Source organism: Carcharodon carcharias, chromosome 16, assembly GCF_017639515.1.
Source record: "Carcharodon carcharias isolate sCarCar2 chromosome 16, sCarCar2.pri, whole genome shotgun sequence".
NCBI classification, from domain to species: domain Eukaryota; kingdom Metazoa; phylum Chordata; class Chondrichthyes; order Lamniformes; family Lamnidae; genus Carcharodon; species Carcharodon carcharias.
In genome coordinates, this window is record NC_054482.1 from 34,143,281 (window position 1) to 34,165,944 (window position 22,664).

At 43.7% G+C, this 22,664-nt stretch overlaps 1 protein-coding gene across 8 annotated transcripts in view; it reads right to left on the reverse strand.

Annotated features, from left to right (window-relative positions):
• Nucleotides 1-22,664, reverse strand: part of LOC121289026 (roquin-1-like) — a 166,831-nt gene that overhangs the window by 131,329 nt on the left and 12,838 nt on the right. For 4 of the 8 annotated variants that reach the window (XM_041207930.1, XM_041207929.1, XM_041207922.1 and 1 more), the window contains exon 2: nt 12,172-12,264. The gene's annotated coding sequence lies outside the window, so the exon portion shown is untranslated. Of the gene's footprint in view, nt 1-568; nt 590-674; nt 833-12,171; nt 12,265-12,480; nt 12,672-21,328; nt 21,389-22,664 lie in introns of those variants that run through there. The other 4 variants (XM_041207925.1, XM_041207924.1, XM_041207927.1 and 1 more) reach the window with 4 other exon arrangements.

Sequence of the window (22,664 nt, forward strand, 5' to 3'; positions counted from 1 at the left end):
CGGCATTACTTCCACATACACAGGCTGAAGAGAGGCTCTGAGTACTCACAGGCCCCATTAACAAAGCCTGTTCTGTCTGAAGCACCCAGCCCATATGTCACAATCAGTGACCTTTTAGCTTCCCTCTCTGCTCAATCCCAACCCCACCCCCCCATCATACCTCGAACCCCCACGTACCTCACACTTCCTCCTACACAGGCCAGCTGCCCTGTTAACCCTGCTCCAGCAGCAACCACTGAGTACCATGTCCTTCAGAACTCAGAGGGTATTGCTGCTGGCCTGAGATTATAACAGTGCCGAACGACAGGCCGGAGAGGTAGAAGCAGTAGCTCTCTGTTGCATTTCCCCCTCCTTGCTCTTTGTCTTTGGAGATGGCTCCATCCTGCCAGACCTCCGAGGGTTAATCCAGTCTGCATCCACTTAATGCCCTCTCTCCTCCCTTCCCCCAACCACTCCAGATTGAGAAAAGCAAAAGAGCAGGGAAGAATTTGTCAGCCTCACAAGCACTGAACTAGATGGAGCCGGCAGAAAGAGCAGCAGGCATTCACTGGCACAGCAAAGTACATACCACAGACATCGTAGTCTCCTGTGCCTAACAACAGCCACGGTGCTGCATAGGAAGCTACTGTAATGTACCGAAGGATATTTTTAAACTCTTCTGGCGAGATTCATACCTCGTTGAAGGCTTTTCTTCCTTTCCCCTAACTCCTGGGGTTTTCTACCTTCGTGCCCCCAGGCGCTGGCACAACCCCCACACCACCCCACTTTGTTGCTTGTGGGAGCGACTCCCCCTCTGCACTTTGATTCAGGAAACAGCTGCCTGAGCAGCAGTCCCTGAACTCAGCCAGTCAGTGCTTGATGAAGCAGGCACTTGCATAGTCAGCCAGGCTGTCTGCCCAACTAAATAGGCCCCGAGCAAAGCCCTCCCACTTAACTCTCGGTCTGCCAGAGGCCAGCCACTGAGCAGCTACAATAACAGGCTGCTTGAGCATTCCAAGGGGACTGTGGACAACACTGTGTGGTCTGTCCAGGGAATCTGTACCTTCATTGCTTACTGTGACTGGACTAATAATCTAGAGAACACATCCCACCACCTCAAATTAAATTCACATTATAAGAGCTGGAAATAAAATGACTGTCTCAGTTAAGGTGACTATAAAAAAAAATGTTTCACCATGCCCTTCAGGAGGGAATCTGTTGCCCTTACCCAGTCTGGCCTACATGTGACACCAGAGCCTGAACAATGTGGTTGACTCTTCACTGCCCTCTGACATGGTCTATCAAAATTCTATAGCAGTTCAAAGAGATAGATCACCAGCAGTTTCTCAGGGACACTTGGGATGGGCAATAAATGTTGGGCTTGCCATCTCCGTCAACAGCTGGCCTAAAATACATACTGGTGCCAACTTTCTCTGGTTTCACATTCTGATTGCTTGGGAACTTACAGCTTTGTGGTCATGCCTAGTTTATTTTCCCTTTATCAGCCCTGTCCCTTTACTGGGGTATGCTTCAATGGGCACCAGTAGTCTTGTGGCCAATCTTGAAGTGGGCCAGCAGCTATTCAACCACAGAAAGCATCACAACTAAGCCTTCATCTAATGACCACATCCTGTAATGAAAAGTTATCAGGAGCAGGTACCCTGGCAATACTCCCCTCTTTAAACCACTGTGAAGAAGAATGGGAATGGGGGAGTGGTGGCGGTGTGGTTCCCGGTGCCCTGGCCAACATTTTTCCCTCAGCCAACACCTAAACACAGGTTATCTCCAAAGGACTTTTGCAGACTAGCATGCCCCCCCCCCCCCCACCAGTTCAATGTGTAAAGTCAGCTGATCTCATCTTGGGAGAGTCGAGCGGGACGAACACTGAGGGAAAGGGTTGGTGGGAGGCATTGGTATGGAGTGCTACTTTTGGCTTCCATGAAATTTCAAAGCAATTTACAGCCAATACTTCTAAAGTCAGTCACTGTTGTAATGTAGGAAACCAATTTGAGCACAGCAAACTCCCACAGATGATGACGCATTAATGATTAATCTGTGCTTAGGTGTTAGTTTACAGACACATATTGGCCAGGACGCTAGGGAGAACCCCCTGCTCTGTTCTTCTTTCAAACCTGCTGTGGGATCTTACATGCCCACCAGAGAGGGTAGACGCAGCCTCAGTTCAATGTCTTGTCTGATGAATAGCACTTTTGGCAGGACAGCAGTCCCTCAATACTGTGCTGGAGAGTCAGCCTGGATTATGTGCTCAAGTGCCTGGAGTAGGGCTTGAACCCACAACCTTTCGACTTTGTGGTGAGACTGAGATAGCTAAGCCATGGCTGACACCGTAGGAGATAGTGAAGGACGGACAATAAACATACCAGCATCACCCATATTCCAAGAGAAGCTACATTACCCTTCATTACCCCACTTTGCACATACTCCTGTGTTGCTCCTGCACTAATCGAAGATTCTCACTGCACCCTTACCTTCTGAACAAAATAATTCCTCAGCTTTTTTTACTGATCGAGGAATGGCTTGGGTGCAGCTAATCCTGCCGATTCCCACAGGACTGCAGTGACTGCATCTCTGCTGCACAGGACACATCTTGCTTGCCTGCTATCTAAAGCAATTTAGAGCTTACGCTGCAGTGTAAGGAAGAGATGTCACTGCCTTATAATGAAATCTAAAAACAGCTTCAGCCAGTCAAGTTCTGTTATTTCTCCAGCTATCCATTCTTATTTCTAATTTGCAGATACTCATAATTAACACCTAGGTAAATGAAGATACTAAAATAAACTAAATTGATTTCCTTTGCAGGTCTGATGCTGAAGGCCTTGATCCAATCTACATCAATGCTCCAACTGAACTCTTTATCCTACGTACCTCCTCTTGATGCATGCTAGCAGCCACCATTAATATCCAAAACCATTATCACCACATCCTCCCTTTAGTATCTTATTCTGCTTGCCACATGTATCCTCTATATCTTTGGCCAAAATATAGGTCTCTGAAGTCAAGCCAGTGTCAACACACTACCCTAAAACTAAATGAGAAGACTGCAAAGGAGGGCATCAGTTCATAGGCATCATCAACAGTGCAAGGACCACACTCACATTCCATCTGTCATGAGCGAATGACCAGGTACGGTCATATCTTCACACACAACCAGTTGTAGATTACAGTATTTTACACATAGCTGTAACCGGTCCTAATATAGTGTAAGGTAAACATAAAACTGTCACACACCAGAGGCCTGTCACATTGATACACACCAGGGGCCTGTCCCAGTGTGTCACAAAACAGGGGACTGTCCCTTTGGCACACAACAGGGGAGTCTTGCACTGTGTCACCCAACTGGCTCTCCAAACACAGCCTTCCTTTTTTTAAAAAAGTAGGTTTGCCTTTAGAATATTTTACCACAATATTTTGTTTGAAAAAAGATGTCTAAGCTTTTCATCTTGCACTAATCAGGACACTCGCAAGAATACCAATATAAGGGGGAAAACAACAATTTATACTGTATGTGATAAGAGTGCTGATTGGTTGTCAAGTGGTGTTGCCATGGAGAATGCACTACTGATGGTGATTGACAGTTAGCTGCCAAGCATTGTTTGAATTTCAAATCAGGCAGCCTGACTCTGATTGGTCAAGGCATTTCCCTGAGGAATGAGTCAGTGAATGGCTGTCACTTATTTTGTTTAGCTGAAACAGGCGCAGTGTATGTACATGTTCTTTCTGTCTGCAAAGAACACAGCCCTGTGTATTAATATATGTAGCTTCCAGTACACGCAAGTGCGCCACACTGCGAGACCCCAAAATCAGCTTTTCTCCAATCTATTAAACGTAGTTTTCATCATTATGTCCTTCTCTATCATCATCTTAAAGCATATTGTATTATGATCATTATTGCCTAGATGTTCTCTGATCTGCTCTGGTTCGTACTCCATTCCGAGATCCAACAGTGAATGTTCCCTTGTTGGGCTTTTTACACACTGGGATTGGAGGGGGTCCTTTACACATTGTAGGACCTCTATTCCCTTATCCCTTTTACCTACACCTTCTGTCTAATTAATATCATAGCAGTTGAAATTCCCCATGATTATTGTTCCATGTTTTTAATCAATTCCCTAACTTGTCTGCATATTTTTTCTGCCACCTCCCTCTCACTATTAGGTGGTCTGTAAACTACACCTATTAGTGTGATTAATCTTTTATTATCTTTTATCCCTATCACAATGGATTCCAGTTTGGTCCTGCTAATACTGTGTCCCATTATGTTTTCCTAAATAAGTACAGCCACTCCACCTCCCTTTTCCCCTCTCTATCTTTGCTAGAAATGTTATACACTGCAATGTTTAATTCCTAGTCCTGCTTTTTCTGCACTCATGTCTCAATAATCCCCACTATGTCAGGTTCCTCCCAATGCATTATTGCCTCCAACTCCTTTATTGCAGGCACTGTGTGCATTGCTGCACAGACATTTTAACAGATTTTAAATAGGGTTTTCCTCTCACATTATGTTTAACTATCTTCTTAGGCTCCCATCCTATAACTGCACTTATTTCCTTGCTACCAATGCCCTCCCTTACTTTATTATTTCCTATGTTCTCCTTCTTATTCTGTTTACATTTAGGCTGTTTATGGTTCTTGTAGATCCCTCTCCCATCTTACTAGTTTAAAGTCTTTTGAACCTCTCGATTTACACTTTCTGCAAGGGCACAGGTTCCATCCAGGTTCAGATGGAGCCCATCCGATTAGTACATCATCTTCCTGATCCAGAGCTAGTGCCATGAAAAGGAACCCTTCTTTCTCATAGCAGCCCCTTAGCCATGTGTTAATTCTCCTGATCTGTCCACTCCTCTGCCTATTAAGAGGCCAGAATTAGAGAAGCAAAGGTATCTCAGAAGGTCGTGGGGCTGGAGAAGGTTACAGAGATAGGGGCAAGGACATGTAGTGATTTGAAAACAAGTATGTGGATTTTAAAATAGAGGCTTTGCATAACTGGGAACCACTATAGGTGAGCACAGGACTTGGTGCGAGTAAGGATGTGGAGAGCATAACAAGAATTGAGGTGCTTGTTCTAGCTATGAAGGGCTGTGGTGTATTGGACCATTAAATGATTTTGGAGTTCTAGGGTCGGCAACACTCCAGTTTGAGATTGGATGGTCTGTGTTTCAAGAACCTTTATGGATATTTTAAAATATAAATTGAATACAATGAAGACCACTTCTAAAATACATTCATTTTAACTTTGTGAATTTTTAATTCATTCTTGAGAGCCTAGTACGAATGCTATTTGCCACTTAGGATACCAAGTCTGAATGTTGTCCAGCTCTTGCTGCATGTGGGCACAGATTGTTTAGTTATCTGAGGAGCTGTGAGTGAAGTAGTAACATACGCACCACACCGGTGCCAGTCAATAACCATCTCCAACAAGAGACAGTCTAATTTAAAAACATTCATCCAATTATACAGTTGGGTATACAGGCATAATTATGAAGTTTGCAGATGATACAGAATTCAGAATTGTAGAAAATGATGAGGAGGTTAGCAACAGGCTTGAGGAAGGCATAGACCAGTGGAATGGGCAGATGTCGCAGGTAAAGCTTAACACAGGGCAGTGTGAAATGATATATTTTAGTAGGGGAGAGGCAATATGAACTAAATCGTGGTATTTTATATTCATGGCTATTGGTTTTGGTCTCACCCACAAGTAGAAATATCTTCTCTACCTCAAACATATCAAAAACCCTTCATAACCTTAAAGATCACCAGATCACCCCTCAGGTAAAAGAGCCCCAGCCTGTTAAGTTTTCTTAATACAGAAGTTACAATCCCTCAGCTCTGGCATCATGCTTTAAATCTTTTTTGTACTATTTCAGTGTCTCCATGGTAAGAATATTCCCTCCCATTGGTGGGGGGGGGGGGGAGTTCAGGAGCGGGCTTGCCTCTGATTGGCACCCCCGATTGGGGGCACGGCGCCATTTTACGTGGGTGGGCCAATTAAGGCCCACCCAGCGTGACGTCCGCAAGGAAGCGCTATGTGGTCCCTGTGCAGGCGGGGGCAGGGATTCCCTAAGCGAAAGGTGTGCTCTTTCGCGCATGCGCGGGAAAGAACACACTTATCTCTCTGAGGCTGAGTGCTGCCTCAGAGAGATCGGCGTCAAATTCAAAAATCTCAAATATAGACAAATAAAATTTCCCTGACATGTCTCCTCATGTGACACTGTCACATGAGTTGGGACATGTCCATCACTTTTAATTAAACTTCTATTAAATATTTAAAAACCTACATGAAACCTCATCCTGCCTGTGGATGAGGTTTCAAGCTTTTTCTGAAGCCCGCCAGGGCTCCCGGCTTGCCCGCCAACCTTAAGGCTGGACGGGCAGGTCCTTTAACTACTTCAATTAGTTTTTAAATGGCCTCAATTGGTTGTTGACAGGTCGGCGGGCACACAGCTGATTCGGCTGCGCCCCCACCGACCTGAAAGTTGAAATCACGCGGGGTGAGGTCAGGAGTTCCGCCCAACGTCATCCCACGTCATTTTCGTGTCGGCGAGCTGGCCCCGTCCGCCACTCGCCAAACTCAGGGCAGAATTTTGCCCTTGATGGGCAGGTGGGGCCCAATGGCTCAGCAGCAGGCGGGCAGCTGATCGCCGCCACCGAAACGGGCCCTGCCACCATTTTGAGTGGGCGGGCCAATTAAGGCCCACCCAGGGGGCCGCCCGACGGGAATCGCTATGTGCTTCCTGTGCGGGGTTGGGGGGTGGTTCCCCAACTGTCAGAGTCCGTTCTTTCGTAAATGTGCAAGAGAGAGCACACATCTCCCTGAGACTAACTGCTGCCTCAGGGAGAGTGCTGACAGTGTTTGAAACTTTAAAAATAAAAAAATTTTTAACATGTCCCCCTCATGTGGTAATGTCACATGAGATGGGACATGTTAATAAATATCACAGAAACTTTATTAAACTTTTTAAAAACAGATTTGAAACCTCTTCCCGCCGGTGGATGAGGTTTGATGTTTTCTCAGAAGCCCGCTGGGGCTCCTGGCCTGCCCACCAGCCTTAAGGTTGGACGGGCAGGGCCTTTAATTGCCTTAATTATCCTGTCAATAGCCTCAGCGGGTGGACAGCTGATCGCGCTGTCCCCCTGCCTTCCTGAATATTTAAATGGGGCGGGATGACATTGGGGGTTCCGCCCAACATCATCCCGTGTCATTTTCACATCGGCGAGCGGTCCCCGCACCCTGCTCGCCAATGGAAAAATTCTGCCCTCAATATCCTGCCCCATATCTTTTAGCTTTATAATATGGAGCCCAGAACCGTACGCAGGACTCCAAATGTGATGTAGAATCATAGAAAAGTTACAGCATAGAAAGAAGCTATTCAGCCCATCATGTCTGCACCAGCTGAAAAAGAAAAGATAGAAAAAATCTGGCTGCCCATTTTAATCCCACCTTCCAGCGCCTCGCCCCTATCTCTAGAGTCTTCTCCGTAGCCTTGCAGGTTACAGCAAGTGCAGATCCAGGTGCCTTTTAAATGGGTTGAAGACTTCTGCCCCACCATCAAACCAGGCAGTGAATTCCAAACACCCACTACCCTCCAGGTGAAGAAGCTTTTCCTCATGTCCCCTCTAATCCTTCTACCAATCACCGTAAGTCTATACCCTGGTAAGTGACCTCTCTGCTAGTTGAAACAGGGCATCTCTGTCTGTTCTATCTTGGCCCCTCATAATCTGGTGCACCTCAATAAGGTCACCCCTCAGCCTCCACTGTTCTAAGAAAAACAACGCCAGCCTATCCAATCTTTCCCCATAGCTGCAATTTTCAAGCCCTGGCAATATTCTTGTAAATCTCCTGTGTACTCTCTCCAGAGCAATTATATCCTTCCTGTAATGTGGTGACCAGAACTGTACACAAAATTCTAGCTGTGGCCTAACCAGTGTTTTATATAGTTCAAGCATTACATCCCTGCTTTTGTGTTCAATACCTTGCCCAATAAAGGAAAGCGTTCCATATATTTTCTTTACCACCTTATCTACCTGTCCTGCCACCTTCAGGGACCTGTGGACATGCACACTAAGGTCTCTCACTTCCTCTACCCCTCTCAATATCCTCCCATTTTTGTGCATTCCCTAGCTTTATTTGTCCTCCCCAAATGCATTACTTCACACTTCTCTGGATTGAATCCCATCTGCCACTTTTCCACCCACTCAATCAAACCATTGATATCATTCTGGAGACAACAGCTATCCTTTTCACTATCAAATACACAGCCAATTTTTGTGGCATCTGCAAATTTCCCAATCATGTCACCCATATTTAAGTCCAAAACATTCACATATACAACAAATAGCAAACGACCCAACACTGAGCTCTGTGAAACACCACTAGAAACCAATTCCCATTTGCAAAACACCCATCAACTACTACCCTTTGTTTCCTGTCGTTGAGCCAATTTTGAAACGAACTCACCACATTCCCCTGTGTCCTATGGGCTTTTACTTTTCTGACCAGTCTATCATGTGGGACCTTGTCAAATGCCTTACTAAAATCCATGTGGACAACATCCATGCACTACCCTCATCAAGCCTCCTTCTTATTTCCTCAAAAATTAGTAAGACACGATCTTCCCCTAGCAAAACCATGTTGACAATCTCTGATTAAATAAGGTTCTGTACAAGTTTAACATAAGTGCTCTGATTTTCAATTCTATGCCTCTCAAAATTAACCCCAGTGCTTTGTTTGTTTTTTTCACAGAATCCTTACTGCGCAGAAGGAGGCCATTTGGCCTATCATGTCTGCACTAGCTCTTCGAAAGAGTAACTCATCCTGTACCATTCCCCCACCTTCTCCCTGTATCCCTGCACACTCTTCCTTTTCAGATAACAGTCTAATTCTCCTTTGAATGCTTCAATTGAAACTGCCTCCGCCTCACTCTCAGGCAGTGCATTCCAGACCCTAACCAATCTCATATCACTTTTGCTCCTTTTACTAATTACTTTAAATCTGTGCCCTCTTATTCTTGATCCCTCCATCAATGGGAACAGTTTCTCCCTACCTACTCTGTCCAGACCTCTCATAATTTTGAATACCTCTATCATATCTCCCCTCAACTTTCTTTTCTCTGAGGAAAACAGTTCCAACTTCTCCAATCTATCTTTGTAACTGAAGTTCCTCATCCCTGGAACCACTCTCGTAAATCTCTAATGCCTTCACGTTCTTCCTAAAGTGTGGCACCTAGAACTGGACGCAATACTCTACCTGAGGCTGAATTAGTGACTTATACAAATTCAACATAACCTCTTTGCTTTTGTACTCTATGCCCCTAATAATAAAGCCCAGGATACAGTATGCTTTATTAATTACTCTCGCAACCTGTTCTGCCAACTTAAATGATTTATGCACATATACGCCCAGGTCCCTCTGCTCCTGCACCCACTTTAGAACTGTACCCTTTATTTTATATTGTGGTCCCAACACTGACCCCTGGGAAAGTCCACTACAACTCTTTGTCCAGCATGAAAAACATCTATCAACCACTACTTCCTGTTTCCTGTTGCTCAGCCAATTCCATACCATGTTGCTAATGTCCCTTTTATTCCATGAGTTATGGCTTTGCTCACAAGTCTGTTGTGTGGCACTGTATCAAATGCTTTTCGGAAGTCCGTGTACACCAGGTCAACAGCATTGCCCTCATCAACCCCTCTTTGTTACCTCTTCAAAAATCTCCAGTCACCATCGCCCTCTGGTCTTACTAACGCCACATTGCTACATTTAGTGATTTGTGTATCTGTAACTTAGGGCTATTTACAGCATGGAGGGAGGACATTTGGCCCATTGTGTCCATGTCGGCCGAGAAAGAGCTATCCAGTCTAACTCTAGATTCTAGCTCTTGCTCTGTAGCCCTGTAGTTTACGACATTTCAAGTGCATATCCAAGTGCTTTTTAAATGTGATGAGGGTTACTACCTCCAACACCCTTTCAGACAGTGAATATCAGACCCCTAGGCGTAAAAAAATTATTTCTTAACTCCCCTCTAATTCTTCCACCAATTACTTTAAATCCATGCCCTCTAGTTATTGACCTCTCTGCTAATGGAAAACAGTCCTTCCTTTCCACTCTATCAAGGCCCCTCATTATTTTATACATTTTGATAAAATCTCCCCTCAGCCTCCTTTGTTCCAAAGAAAACAACCCCAGCCTATCCAATCTTTACTCATTGCTAAAATTCTCCATTCTTGGCAACATTCTCATAAATCTCTCCTGCACATTCCTGTAAAGTGGTGACCAGGACTGTACAGAGTCCTCCAGTTGTGGTCTAGTGTTTTATACAGCTATAACAAATCTTCTCTGTTCTTATACTCTAGGGGCAGGATCTTCCGGTTGGCAAGCAGGGGCAGGGCCCACTCACTGATGCATGATATGACGCGGGATGACATCGGGTGGAACTCCCGACGTCGCCCCGCGTAATTTCCATTTTCAGGTCTGCGGTGGCATAGCCGAGTTAGCTGCGCACCTGCCGACCTGTCAACGGTGTACTGAGGCCATTTAAAAAGTAATTAAGGTCCTTAAGGTTGGTGGGCAGGCCAGGAACCCTGGTGGGCTTCAGAAAAAGCATGAAACCTCATCCACAGGCAGGATGAGGTTTCATGAGGGTATTCAAATCTTTAAGAAAGGTTTCAATAAAACTTATGGACATGACCCAACTCATGTGACAATGCCACATGAGGGGACATGGCAGGAAAAATGTTTAAACATGTTTAATGAAAGTTTTAAATCGGAGCTGATCTCCCTGAGGCAGCACTTAGTCTCAGGGAGATCCGTGCGTTCTCTCGTGTGCACGCATGAAAGAGCTCACTCCCGGCTGACGGAAGCATAGCGCTTCCTGGCGGATGTCACACTGGGTGGGCCTTAATTGTAAAATGGCGGGCCCGCTCCCACACTTTCCCCCCAATCAGGCGGGCAACCCGATGTCACCGCACCTCATTTATTGTCAGTTCGGCAGACACACAGCCATGTCAGCTGCGTGCCCGCTGAGCTGTCAAAGGTCTATTAAAGGCCATTAACAAAGTCATTAAAGCTGTTAAAAAATGCTGCCCGTCCAACCTTAAGGGCGGGATGAGGTTTCATGAAGGGTTCATTAGCTAAATTTTTCAAAAAAATTAATGGACATGGTCCCAGATCATGTGACTGTTTCACATGAGGGGACATACCCTTAAAATCTTTTTTTCACCTTTCTTACATCTTTCAAGACTTAAAATTCAGGGAAATTTCTGTGCTCTTTTGCACGCATGCGTGATAGAGCGCAAGCCCTGGCTCAGGGAATCCCCCTGCCAGCACAGGCAGCGCTCAGTGCTTCCGGGTGTGCGTCACACTTGGTGGGCCTTAACTGGCCCACCCACGTAAAATGGTGGTGCGCGCCCGATCGGGGGCGCCGATCGGGTTCGTGCTCGCTCCTGCCTGCCCCCGCACAAACCCCACCTTGACAGGGAGAAAATTCAGCCCCATATCTTAGCTTAGTAAAGTCGGCCTTTCCCCAATTTAAAACTTTTACTCTTGGTCTACCTATATCCTTTTTCATTACTACTCTACATCCAGAGTAGTGGGCATGGCTTTTAATTAATTATGATCTCTTTCACTAAGATGCTCTCTGCTGATTCCTCTTCCAGATTCATTCCCTAAAACCAAGACAGCTGTCTGTTCTCTTGTTGGGCTTGCTGCATACTGGCTAAAAATGTTCTCCTAAATACACTTTAAGAATTCTGCATCCTCTGTAACTCTTACACTGAGTTTATTCCAGTTAATATTAGGGCAATTGAAATCTCTATTACCGCCCTTTGTTTCTACACTTTTCAATAATGTAACCCCATATTTGCTCATCTATTTCCCTCCGATTGTATACTTAGTTCCTTTTGCTCCTCTACCCCATTTAGACTATTATACAATCAGTATGTGACCTTCTTATTCTTCCTATCAAAATGCACCATTTAGCTACACTGAAATTAATTTCCTATTTGCATATTGATTCAGCAAGTTCATTAATCTCTGGTATTTTATTGCATTCTTCCTCAACGTTAACTAAACCTCCCAATTTGGTGTCATCTGCAAATTTTAAAATTGTTCTTGCTTTTTAGTGAGATATATTTTTCCTGAACTCTGCTGATCATTGTTTTAAATATTTCACTTACTGCTGTCTACAGGTAGTCTTCGCATATGGAGTCATAACCACACCACCAGCCCATCCTCTCGGAAACAACAGGTTGCAGCAAAGCACCAGTGATCTGTAAAAGACAACATTATTAACTCTTTCCTAAAGGATACAAACAGCTGTGGATCATAGACATCATAAACATCTGGCAGTTAGACAGTCACACAGACCTGTAGGACAACAGTGTCAACCCACTTTTACAGAAACCACAGGAAAACCAGATTAGAGAGGGCTCACGAGAGACGTTAAGGGAGTTCACAGGTTGAACCCTGATTCATGCTCACGTTACCTTGTGTGTGCTTGCAACTGATGGTCAGCCTCTTCAGACAGCTGTAACCACACACACACACAGCATAGATTTTCACTGCTCCCTGCTGCTCTAAGAATCTAACAGTGGTAAAGTTGGAAACTTTTCACTCCTCTGTTAACACAGTGGACAACACACAAAGGCCTCTCCGTGCCCCGCAACACTTCTCTGCAGCAACAATCAACAAAGGCCGACTTAAACAAGGAAACAGCAAAATAAAGCGGCAGAGAACTTCCTTATCAAAATATGCCAACTCATTCTTCTTAGTCAGTGACACAGTGCTTGTGTGAAACATTTCGTGATTGTGTAACAGGAAATACCAGCAGCAAGTGAACATCACAGGCTGGCCTGGAACCTAATCCAGTCCCAGCTTAGTTTCCACAGGGGCAGTTTTTTTTCAGGAACCAAATCAGCACTCTCTCTACACAGCAATCTTAGGCACAGGGTGCTGCTAGTTTGCAACCCAAATCGGGCCAGCCTGTTCTAACCTCAGCCTATTGGTCACCTGCTTCCTATGCAAATAGCAGCATGGGGGGACCACTCAGACCATCGTTGTTGTGTTGGTAGATGCTAATGCTTGGACTGTAGCTAGCCGCTGATTTTCCTGCCCTTTTGCCTTATCTTTTTATGTTTCCTTTTCAAATATTTCTCCAAGGTTAAAGGCCTTGATGAAACAGCTGCTATGGTCTCCCAAGGAGCCCACCTGCACAGAACAATATTCCAACAGCTGGAATACAGAGAGTGACAAGGTCAGAGCTAGATGTTGAGGTTTGGCAAAGGCATCAAAGTGTTTCAGAAGCCCACCAAATACCTGGTAAAAAACCAACATTTCTGACAAGCTCAACTATCACTCACGCTCAGCAACTTAAAATCAGAAACACTTATAACCGCAGGCCCTTACACCCTCCCCTCGCTGACAACCGAGAGAATTTACACCAATAACCCCCACCCCCCTCTTCGATCACCGAGAGAATTTACACCAATAAACGCCCCTCCCCTCTCCGATCACCGAGAGAATTTACACCAATAACCCCCCCTCCCCTCTCAGATCACGGAGAGAAGTTACACCAATAACCACCCCCACCCGCCCCCCCCCCCCCGCCCCTCTCTGATTAGTGATTCAGGTACCAGGAGAGGGCAGCAATTTTACAAGGGCTGCTGAGTTCAGGTTACACTGAGACCCAAGTATATAATTACTGTCACTCCCAATGGCTAGTCAAGGTTCTTGTGTGCTATTTAAAAAACACCGATTACTCCCCAGGCTCAGGAAAGCTTTCTATCCCAAACAGGCCCAGCACAAGGATCCACTGGTCTCAGCGCTGTTACTTTGACATTTTTATGCAACAACTTCATTGTCACTTTTGTTGGGACAACTTTTCATGTCCACAATTTATAATCTGACTTTAATTTCACTGAGAGGTTTACTCATGTTTCTTCAATTATTAGTCTAATCCAGTATGCAATGAAGGTGCAGATTCCCTGGAGGGAGCACACAGAGCCTGCACAGTCCCACTCAGCAGCCTGTTGTGGTTGACACTCTGTGGCTGGCCTCTGGCAGACCGAGAGTTAAGTGGGAGGGCTTTGCTCGGGGCCTATTTAGTTGGGCAGACAGCCTTAGCTGACTAGGCAAGTGCCTGCTTCATCTGGCATTGAATAGGTGAGTTCAGGGACTGTGGCAGGAGGAGGTTTTAAAAATTATCCTCTTATACATTTTATTTAAAATGAATTCCAATTCCCTGATTGTCATGGTGGGATTTATTCTCTGGATTACCGCTTCAGGAGGAAGTGCCAAGTGCATGACCCATCTCGGCCTCCTCCAGAGGTCCCAAGCAAGACTGAAACCAGTCTTCAGCCAATTCGATTCACTCCACGTGATATCAAGAACTGGCTGAAGGCACTGGATGCAGCGAAGGCTATGGGTCCTGATAACGTTTCAGCAATAGTACTGACAACTTGTGCTCCAGAACTTGCTGCGTTCTTAGCCAAGCTGTTCCAGTACAGCTACAACACTGGCATTTACCCAGCAACATAGAAAATTGCCCAGGTATGTCCTGTCCATAAAAAGGACAAATCCACCTGACCAATTTCCACTCCATCAGTCTACTCGCGATCATCAGTAAAGTGATGGAAGGGGGTCATCAACAGTGCTATCAACTGACACTTGCTTAGCAATAACCTGCTCACTGACGCTCAATTTGGGTTCTGCCAGGGTCACTCAGCTCCTGACCTCATTAAAGGCTTGGTTCAAACATGGACAAAAGAGCTGAACTCCCAAGGTGAGGTGAGAGTGACTGCCCCTGACATCAAGGCAGCATTTGACTAAGTGCGGCATCAAGGAGCCCGAGCAAAACTGGAATCAATGAGAATCAGGGGGAAAACTCTCTGCGGGTTGGAGTCATATCTAGCACAAAGGAAGATGGTTGTGGTTGTTGGAGGCCAATCACCTCAGCCCAAATACCTTGCTGTAGGAGTTCCTCAGGGTAGTGTCCTCGGCCCAACCATTTCAGCTGCTTCATCAATGACCTTCTCTCCATTATAAGGTCAGAATGAATGTACACTAATGACTAGATTTGGACAACATTCAGGCTTCAGCTGAAAAGTGGCATTTGCGCCATACAGGTGCCAGGCAATGACCATCTCCAACAAGAAAGAATCTAACCACCTCCCTTTGACATTCAACAATATTACCACCGAAACCCCTGACTGCAACATTCTGGGGGCACTATTGACCAGTATGACTGCTATCAACCTGCACTTTGCTCACTAATAACTGCTAAATAATCTGTTAGAGAAAGTTGTAGTGCCAGGGGACTGGTGGATAGCCAGTAGTTCCTGTATAAGAGGGACAGAACTTGTCCATTCAGTTTAACATTAGTGGTAGGCAAAATAATGGAATTCTTACTGAAGGACAGACTAGAAGATAATCTTGAAATGAGAAATATAATAATGAATAGTGAGCATGGATTTCAAAAGGGAATATCTTACTTGGCCAACCTTATTGAAATTTTTGAGGAGGTAACAGAGAGTAGACACTGGCAAAGCAACAGATGTAATTTATCTGGAATCTCAAAAAGCCTTTGATAAGATGCCCCAGAATAGGCTAATGAATAAGGTCAGAGAATGTGGAGTCAGGGGACAAGTGACAGAATGGATTGCTTCAAGACAGAAAGCAGAGAGTGGGAGTAAAGTGTAATTATTCAGATTGGCAGAAGGTGGGAAGTGGAGTTCCACAAGTTTCAACGCTGGGATCACTGCTGTTCACAATTTACATTTACCATTTGGAGTTTGCAATCACAAATACAATGTCTAAATTTGAGGATGACATGAAATTGGGAGGGTTGGGGTTAGTCAATACTGAGGAGAACTGCAACAAATTACAGGAGGACATTAATAAACTTGCAGATTGAGTAAATAATTGGCAAATGAAGCTCAACACAAAAATGTGAGGTACAGTATTACTATCTGGTAGGAGAAATAGAGAGGTCACTTATTACTTGGAAGGTGAGAGTACAGGTGAGGTAGAGGAACAAAGAAATACAAATACATCAATCACTAAAAGTTGCACCCCAAATTAACAAGGTCTTAAAAAAATGAAACCAAGCACGAAGGTTTATTTCTAAAGGGACAGAATTGAAAAGCAGGGAAGTTATGTTAAACCTGTATCGAACCTTGGTTAGACCACACTTAGGCCCAGATTTTTGCTTCGACGGAGAGGCTCCCTGTCATGGCGAAAATCCTGGAAATGGTCAAAAATTCTAAGCCTGTCCCCATATCTGGCATTTCCCATCTTCACAGGGGTGGGACTGGAGTTGAGCCGGGGTCCACGGATGCACAATTCATGGAAGCTGCTGGCCATTTAAGTCACCAGCTGCCTCCACTGAGGTAGGATTTTAGAAGAACAGGACTGTGAAATCTGGAGTGTGCAGAATAGAACAGACAAGGGGAGATCTGAACTTGGTGGATGTGTTTGGATAAACAGAGTACCCCTTTGGAGAGGTAAGGTACCCCTTTGGATTGGGTCCCAGGACAACTTTGGGAGAGATAAGGCACCCTTTGGGATTATTAAAAGTGAACATGATTATGCACTTGTTACCCACAAAATCATTGGGACTGTCAAAGAACTGTCCAGCTGTCAAAGCTATCCAGTGTCAAAGCTGTCAAGGAACTATCCAAGGAAACTAGGTGAACTGGCATAGGGTAAGGGCATTAGGTGGTGGGACATGGTTTGGCATAGGGGTATGGGGGCCATGTGATTGCATGGATAGGGTATAGGGAATGTGTTGGGGGCTAGATGAATGTTTTTTTGTTTTTTTTTACACAGTACCAGGGCACAGATATAGGCTTTGCACTCAGCCTGCCTCTGCACCCGGTACCCAGCTCATTCGTTCCAGGGTGGCCCCGCACCTCTCCAACACCCGAAAATCTGACCTGTGGTCAGACATTTTTAAAAGTCAGGTTCACTGTGCCGGGACATCTCCCAACTCGGCCAACCTGATCTGAGAATGAAAATCTGGGCCTTAGAGTGCTACATGCAGTGCTGGTCGCCATATTATAAAAAAGGATATAGAGGCACTGGAGTGGGTGCAGGGAAGAATGACAGGGATGATCCCAGAAATGTGTGGGTATACATATCAGGAAATGATTGACAGACTGGGTCTCTTGTCTCTTGAAAAAAGGCAGTGGGGTGACTGTCATGAAGCTATTAGTGTAAATAATATTATTGGAAAATATTTTTCTTTTAAAATAGAGGTGTAGTCTATGGGTGTGTCTTAATTGGATTAAAGCCAGTTAGTCTGGATGCTTTGATGTGTATTAGTTTTGAGATGTAAGAGAGGTAGAGTGCATTTGCATTTTCTTAAATAGAGCATTCAAGAAGTGAGGTGAAATCTGGCACCTATCTAGCAGAGACCAAGCAATATATTACTAATAAAATTGGTACTATGAAAGGGGTTTTATTGTTAGAAGAGGTGGAGCTCAAATGGGCTGGCGATACAATGAGAATTTACATTCAATGAGCTAGGTATAACAGACAGCAATTTTGTGTGTGTGCAGGGCAGAGGCAATGTAAGATCAAAGCAGCTTTCACCAAAGTGAAAGTAACCCCTTTTTTGAATTTATAAGGTGAAAATGCTTTGTCTGGTGTTTGCTGAAAGTCTAAGGGTTGCTGTTGCCTTAATGCAAGTTTGTTTGGGAATTTGTTAAAAGTTATGATCGTAATTTGTGGCCATGTGTATATATTTAACTTGTGTAAATTAATAAATGTCTCATGTATTTTGATATAAAACCTCTCCAAAACTGGTGGTTTGATTCCTGAATTTAGAGCTGCATCTCAGATATACAAAAATAAAAATATAGATTATGGCAGTTGTTTAAAGTTTCCCGCTGGGATTTTTAAATAACTCAGCTTTACCAACTTCTGGGTCATAAGTGACCTAGAGGTCCTTAAAATGATGAAAGGCTTTGATTGAGTGGATAGAGAAAGAAAGTTTCCTCTTGTAGGGAGGAGCATAACTACAGGCTATCAATATAAGATAGTCATCAAGAAATCCAATAGTGAAGAAAGTTCTTCACCTGAAGACTAGTGAGAATGTGGAACTTGTTGTCACAGGGATTGGCTGAAGTGAATAGTAAAGATGTATTTAACGGAAAGCCAGACAAGTATATGAGAGTGAAGAGAATAGAGGGTTACGATGATAGATTTAGCTAAGGAAAGATAGGAATAGGTTCAAGCGAAACATAAACAGAGCCATGGGCTGGTTGGGGTAAATGGCCTTTTACTGTGTCATATATCCTATGTAATTCAATGTAGAAAGTCAACTGGACCAGCCATATAAATACTGTGGCTACAAGGGCAGGTCAGAGGCTGGGAATTCTGAGGCAAGTAACTCCTAACTTCCCAAAGCCTGTCCACCATCTACAAGGATCAAGTCAGGAGTGTGATGGACTACTCTCCACTTGTCTGGATGAGTGCAGCTGAATGGGCTGAATGGCCCCATTCTGTGCCATAACCTTTCTGTGGTTCTATCTATCAGCTCAAACATCCACTCCCTCCACCATCGGCGCAACGTTTGTACCATCTACAAGGTGCACTGTAGCAACTCACCAAGGCTCCTTAAACAGCACCTTCCAAACCAGTGACCTCTACCACCTAGAAGGACAAGGGTAGCATGCAGACAGAGACACAACCCCTGCAAGTTCCATTCGATGTCACCAACAGTCCTGACTTGGACCATAGCACCGTTCTTTCATTGACAATGTGCCAAAATCTTGGGGCACTCTAAGAAACAGAACCGTGAGAGTACCATCATTACACATACTGCAACAGTTCAAGAAGTTGGCTCACCACCACAAGGGCAATTCAGAATCATTAATACTTGCTGACTTTATCAGCACCACCCACATTCCCTGAATCAGAAAAAGGTAACATAAACATGAACATTAGTGTAGCAGTGGGACCAGGTTATTCCAGCTGAAGGTCATATTCCACGGTTCCATTACAGGGAGAGATTAGTGTCGCAGGAACATTCCATTGCTAACCAATTTGGACTCCAATTAAGTGAACACCTACTTAATTTATAATGGCATACAAGTGGCATCAAGGCACTCATTCACCAGTTATTGACAGAAAGCCACAGCATCCAAGCCCTGTGTTAAAATATGCCCATCACACTGCGTTGAAAGACTTTGACTTCTTGCACTGTGCTAGTCCCTACCAGAGAGTTGCTAATAATTCAATGCACTGCCCTGTAACCACCTGGTTTCACTCTGTGCTAGAATATTCCCAGTAACCACATAGTGTTACTGTGTTAGAATATTCCCAATAACCACATAGTGTTACTCTGTGTTAGAATATCTTCAATAATCAGTGTCACTCTGTGTTAGAATATTCCTAATAACAACACAGTGGGCAGAATTTTCCCCCCGTTTGGGGGGGGGGGGGGGGAAGACGGGGAGAAGTTCAGGACTAGGCGCGTGGAGGCATGCCTCCGATTGGGGGTGCACCACCATTTTACGTGACGTCCGCAAGGAAGCACTATGAGCTCCCTGTGCGGGCGGGGAGGATTCCCTGAGCCGAGAGTGCGCTCTTTCGTGCATCCACGCACTCATCTCCCTGAGGCTAAGTGCTGCCTCAGGGAGATCGGCGCCAAATTCAAAAATGTGAAATATAGGCAAATAAAATTTCCCTAACTTGTCCCCTCATGTGACACTGTCATGTGAGTTGGCACATGTCCATCACTTTTAGTTACACTTTTATTAAATTTTTAAAAACCTACATGAAACCTCATCCCACCCGTGGATGAGGTTTCATGCTCTTTCCAATGCCCGCCAGGGCTCCCAGCCTGTCTGGCAACCTTAAGGTTTGACGGGCAAGTCCACCAACTACGTTAATTATTTTGTCAGTGGCCTCAATTGGCCATTGACAGGTCGGCGGGTGCACAGCCTGAAAATTGAAATGAGGCCGGGCTTGCCAACCGGGAAATCCTGGCTAGTGTCACTCTGTGTTAGATCATTCCCAATAATTGTTTCAACTATGTCTTTGGACTTTACTTTTCTAATAAGTTTGGCTTCTTCTGGCTAAGTGTAACATTTACCCTCTCTTTTGCAATTCAAACTACTCCGGTTTTTCAAAAAATGCAAATTTTCCTTTGTGCCTCACATTCTAAAACTTCAGCCATGTTTACTTATTTAGCATTTCAACCGAGCTTCTCTTCTGATACATCAAAGCCTTCATACCAGGCTGTGTTTAATTCAATTTGGACACGCACACACATGCGCATGCACACACCCACACTATCCAGACCCCATTATTCCCATTTTACAATAAATTCCAATAACATCATGAAAATTATATTTTCATGACACTCCCCACCTTATTGAAAAATAAACCATCATAATTTAAAAAGACGGCTTCATTTTCTTAACTCATCTTACATTATCTGCTATACTTATTACACTATTATGTTACCAGATGCGTGCATTAACATATATATACAAATCCTTCGTATCAACAGAAATCATTCCAATCCAGTGTCCAGGTTTTAAATGTCCAAATTTCCCTTTAAGCTTCAAACTTTAAACTTTAAACAATGCATGTGCAATCAGATTTTCTTGTCCAACCACATGTATAATCTGTAGACTAAATGGTTGCAGTAATAAACTCCATCTGAATAGCCTTTCACTTCTGTCTCGAAATTTGTTCAGAAACTTTAAAGGATTGCAGTCTATATAAACAATTGTCTCCGACAAATTGTTTGCGACATGAATCTCAAAATGCTGCAATGCTAACACCAAACCCAGAGTCTCCTTTTCAATCGTTGACTATCTTCTCTGTTGTGCATTCAATTCCATGAAAAATACCCTATCGGTTTCTCAATTCCAGTGTCGTGGTCTTGTAACAGTATGGCCCCAGTGCCTTTATCGCTTGCATCAACGGCCAACTTAAATTGCTTGGCATAATTGGGTACTGTCAAAACTGGTGCAGTCAATAGTTTTCAAACTGTCAAATGCCTTCTGACATTCCTGTGTCCATTTAAACTTGTTCTCTTTTAATAGTTTGGTCAATGGAGCAACATGATATGGCTGCCATTTTTTCATTAGAACATTAACCTTAATGTAATAACATTCTGGAAGACATTCTGCCTCTGTTCCTGAGTAAGCAGACGTGAGGCATGTCATGAAGATATAATATTTTTCATAATGTTATTGGGATAGCTTTGAGTCAAATATGGGAGGAGCATTTACAGCATCTGGAAGAATTGTTTCATTGATTACAGGAAGCCAATTTGGTGATGAACTTAGCTAAAAGTGAATTTGCAAAAGCACAACTTACATATCTAGGTCATACCATTGGACGTGGTAAGGTGGCTCCGAGAGATGTGAAAGTCGAGGCTATCGTGGATTTCCTAAAGCCTACAACAAAACAAGAAGTTTTGAGATTTCTGGGCATGAGTGGGTTTTACTGGAAATTTGCACCAAATTTTAGCCAAGTGTTTGCTCCATTTACTGAACTATTAAAAAAGAACAAGAAGTTTCAATGGACACAGGAGTGTCAGAAGGCGTTTGACAGTTTGAAAACTATTGACCAAGACACCAGTTCTGTCAGTACCCAATTAGCCAGGCAATTTAAGTTGGCCATTGACGCATGTGATATTTGGGGCCGTACTGTTACAAAATTTCTGGGCATGAGTGGGCTTTACGGGAAATTTGAACCAAATTTTAGTAGTCTGGTTGCTCCATTAACAGTTTATTCAGACCAAAGTCCTTTAAAGTTTCTGGACATATTTCAAGACAAAAGTGCAAGGCCATTCAGATGGAGTTTATTACTGTAGCCATTTAATCTACAGATTATACATATGGCTGGATGAGAAAATCTTATTGCAGATGCATTGTCATGAGTATGAAGCTTCAAGGGAAAATGGACATTTAAAACCTCACTGGACAGGAATGATTTCTGTTGATACGAAGGATATTGTTATATTAATGCATGCATCTGGTAATGTAACAGTGTAATAAGTTTGGAAGATAGTGTAAATTGAGTTTAAAAAATGAAGCTGTCTTTTTAAATTATGATGGTTCATTTTTCAATAAGGAGGGGAGTGTCAAGAAAATATAATAATTTTCATAATGTTACTGGGATTTATTGTAAAGTAGGAATAATGGGGTCTGGATAGTATGTGTGTATGTTTGTGTGTGACCGAACTGAATTAAAGACAGCCTGGTCTGAAGGCTTTGATGTATCAGAAGCGAAGCTGGGTTTGAAATGCTAAATAAACAAACACGGCTGAAGTTTTAGAATGTGAGATGTAAAGGAAAATTTGCATTTTTATATAAACCAGAATAGTTTGAATTTCAAAAGAGAGAGTGAAATGTTACAATTAGCCAGAAGAAACTAAACAGTGTGTTTATTTTTCCTGAAGCGTACTGATAAAATTGGTACTATGAAAGATTTCTATTATTAGAAAGGTAAAGTCCAAAGGCATTTTGAAACAATAAAATTTGCATTCAAAGGGGAAAATATGCATAAAGGAGAGAGGCTATGTGTAAGAGGAAGGCATTCTAAGATCCAATAAAAGCCTCTAGCCTCTATGTACCAAGCTGCTGAAATGGCCACAGAGAAACTGGACATTGTTGTTACAATCTAGGTTGGTGCATAGAGCACGAGGTTT